The following is a 3196-nucleotide window of genomic DNA, read 5'->3' on the forward strand; positions in this document are numbered from 1 at the left end:
CTGACAGCTCAGATTCTGGAGCCTGCTTTGGATTCTGTGTGTCTCCTTCTCTCTCTGCTCTTCCCCTGCTCTCTCTCTCTCTCTCTCTCTCTCTCTCTCTTTCAAAAATAAATAAACATTAAAAAAAATTATTTTTCAAAAAGATGGCAGCCCATGTTCCTGCCATCTTTGTGTGGGTAGCTGCTTCTTTCAGAAGCAGAGTGGACCTTGTTCCAAAGGGATAGAATTTGTCTTTTTGAGCTCTCCGGGGTTTTCCTGAAGGACTGATGCAATGGGCTTCCCTTTGTTTTACCTAATTTGGAATTCTATGATGGCACAACAGAGGACTTTTCCTAAAAGCATTGAAAGGCAAGTGAACAAGCTGTTGCTGCCTGGGCAGAAAATAACAGCTGGGTGAACAATAGACACACCAAAAGCATGGGAACAAAGTCCAGGGAGTGAGAGTTTAGTAGGAGATAAGACAAGGGCTTTGAAAGGTTCCTGGGTATACTGGGGAATCTAGAAAGCCACATGCATGGGGAAAGAAGAACACATGCTAAGAGAACTGAGATGACCATAAGCTTTCACGTTTGGCTGATCTTTAGGCTCAGGGAAGCAGGAAGTGGAAGTTAAGGCAGAGTTGTAAACAACCTGGCTAAGCCTGAAGGAAGGAGTGATCCAAACACAGGTTACTCCAAAGACCTGGAGATTCTTTTTCTAATCTACTCCTTTTTTTTGTTTTTCCTCCCTCACTTCTTTCCTTTCCTCTAGGCATTTAAGGAGATCTCTGTCAAATTATAATTTAAAAATGTGGTTATGTAGTGCTCGCTTCTGCAGCACCTATACTAAAAGGGGAAGGATACAGAGAAGATTAACACAGCTCCTGCGCAAGGATGACACACAAACTTGTGGTGTTCCATATTTAAAACAATAAAGAAGAAAAAAAATGTGGTTATGTGGAAGAAAATCCTTGCTTTTAGGAAGTAGACACTGAAGAATTTAGGGGTTTCTAATTTTTCAACATGCTAAGATTTCCAGCTTACTCGCAAAAGGTCCATAAAAGAGAAGAAGTTTCAGTAATTTAGTAATCATTTTTTAGGCCCTATTGTGTGGTAGGTGTGGTGGTTGGAAGAGATCTGACTTGGACCTCATCCTTGCCCTCAAGGAACTCATAGACTAGTAGGAGAACCCATCTAACTAAAATACCATAGAGTCTAAGGAATTATGGGAACTCAGTGGAACAAGAGGATCTGGAATGGCATATTTTTTATTTTATTAAGTAGGCTCCCCATTCAGCTCAGAGCCCAACATGGGGCTTGAACTCATGACCCTGAGATCAAGACCTGAGCTGAGGGGCGCCTGGGTGGCTCAGTCAGTTAAGCGTCTGACTTCAGTTCGGGTCATGATCTCACAGTCTGTGAGGTCGAGCCCCACGTTGGGCTCTGTGCTGACAGCTCAGAGCCTGGAGCCTGCTTCGGATTCTGTGTCTCCCTCTCTATGCTTCTCCCGTGCTCATGCTGTCTTTCTCTGTCTCAAAAATAAATAAAAACATTAAAAAAAAAAAAAAAAGACCTGAGCTGAGATAAAGAGTTGGACACTTAACTGACTGAGCCACCCAGGTGCCCCTGGTAAGGCTTCTTAAAAGAGGTCACATAAGCTAATTCTTGAAGGATGTGAAGAGTTTCAAGGGGGAACAATGGGTAGAAACTGGCTTTGATTGGAAGGGTAAAGGACAGTGATTGTTCCCCAATATGCCCATCTTTCAGTTGGTAATGGATTCCCCTAAGCTTAGTTGGGTGCTTGGCTGTCAGCTATACCATATTTTTAAAAAAAAATCTTATTTTTAAGTAATCTCTACACCCAACATGGTGCTTGAACTTACAACCTTGAGATCAAGAGTTGCATGCTCCATTGTCTGAGCCAGCCAAGTGCCCCAACTCTACTACGTTTTTAACTTCTTTTGTAGCTGGGTAGGACAACGTGACTACCTTCTAGCCAAAAGGGAAGCCAGCTGAAATGATCTTGGCAACTCTCAGGTCACACATTTAATAGGAAGCTGCTAACACTTCTCTTCCTCTCTTTGAGATGTAGTAATGGTGAGTCAATTTTGACCTTGTGGATGAGAATGCTAATACCATGGGTAGGGTAAAAAGATGGACAGAACTGAGTCTGAGGAGGACCTTGGGGAGCAGAGCCTCTCACCTGACCAGTTTTCATGGTTTATCAACTCAGACTTTTACCTGTGAAAGAAAGAAATTTTCACCTTGATTGAGCCACTGATACTTCTGTCTCTGTCTAGTCAATATGCTAACTAAGAAAAGGAGGATGGGGCGCCTGGGTGGCTCAGTTGGTTAAGCGTCCGACTTCAGCCCGCGTCATGATCTCGCGGTCCGTGAGTTCGAGCCCCGCGTCGGGCTCTGGGCTGATGGCTCAGAGCCTGGAGCCTGTTTCCGATTCTGTGTCTCCCTCTCTCTCTGCCCCTCCCCCGTTCATGCTCTGTCTCTCTCTGTCTCAAAAATAAATAAACGTTAAAAAAAAAATTAAAAAGAAAAGGAGGAAGAAGGGAAGAAAGACAATGAGAATACAAAACCTACTTAGAAAACCAAACTGTCTCTTTTTTCTTCTCTCTTTTGCCTTCACTTCCTTTCTTCTAATCCATTCTCCTTTTGTTATAGTTATACATAAATGTTTACATATACACACCTTTGCTCTTTCATATCCCACTGGTTCCAGATTTCTAGCTCTAGACATACTAATGAACTCATATCTTCTGTATTTTTCCTGCTAATTCCAGCTGCCAGTAAAATAGCCTTAAGGATGGAAACCATTTCCCCCCTCAGAAGCTCTCCTCAGAGTACAGTGAGGCAGTAGGCATCTGGCCAGGCAGTAGACAGGCACCTCTCCCTTGTCACGGTGAGCAGAGGGCATTGCCTTCCTAGTACAATCAGATTTGTGGGGAATAAAGGAGCTGTCTTGCTCCTGGGAAGCCTTCTCTCCTTCCATAAAAGAGAATTTGAAGAAGTCTTTAAAAATTTTTTTTAAAAATATTTATTTATTTTTGAGATACAGAGAGAGAGAGACAGAGACAGAGCAGGAGTGGGGGAGGGGCAGAGAACAAGGGAGACACAGAATCCAAAGCAGGCTCCAGGCTCTGAGCTGTCAGCACAGAGACCAATGCAGGGCTCAAATTCACAAACTGTGAGATCATGACCTGAGC

General features: G+C 43.4%; 1 non-coding gene across 1 annotated transcript; it reads left to right on the forward strand.

Moving 5' to 3' along the window:
• The first annotated feature begins 800 nt into the window (after positions 1–800).
• Positions 801–905, forward strand: LOC121035205 (U6 spliceosomal RNA). Its single transcript, XR_005792793.1, has one exon. It is a non-coding gene; the product is annotated as a U6 spliceosomal RNA (small nuclear RNA).
• Positions 906–3196: the final 2291 nt, after the last annotated feature.

The sequence above is a fragment of the Herpailurus yagouaroundi genome, unplaced genomic scaffold (assembly GCF_014898765.1).
Source record: "Herpailurus yagouaroundi ecotype Mexico unplaced genomic scaffold, PumYag 160, whole genome shotgun sequence".
Lineage (NCBI taxonomy): Eukaryota > Metazoa > Chordata > Mammalia > Carnivora > Felidae > Herpailurus > Herpailurus yagouaroundi.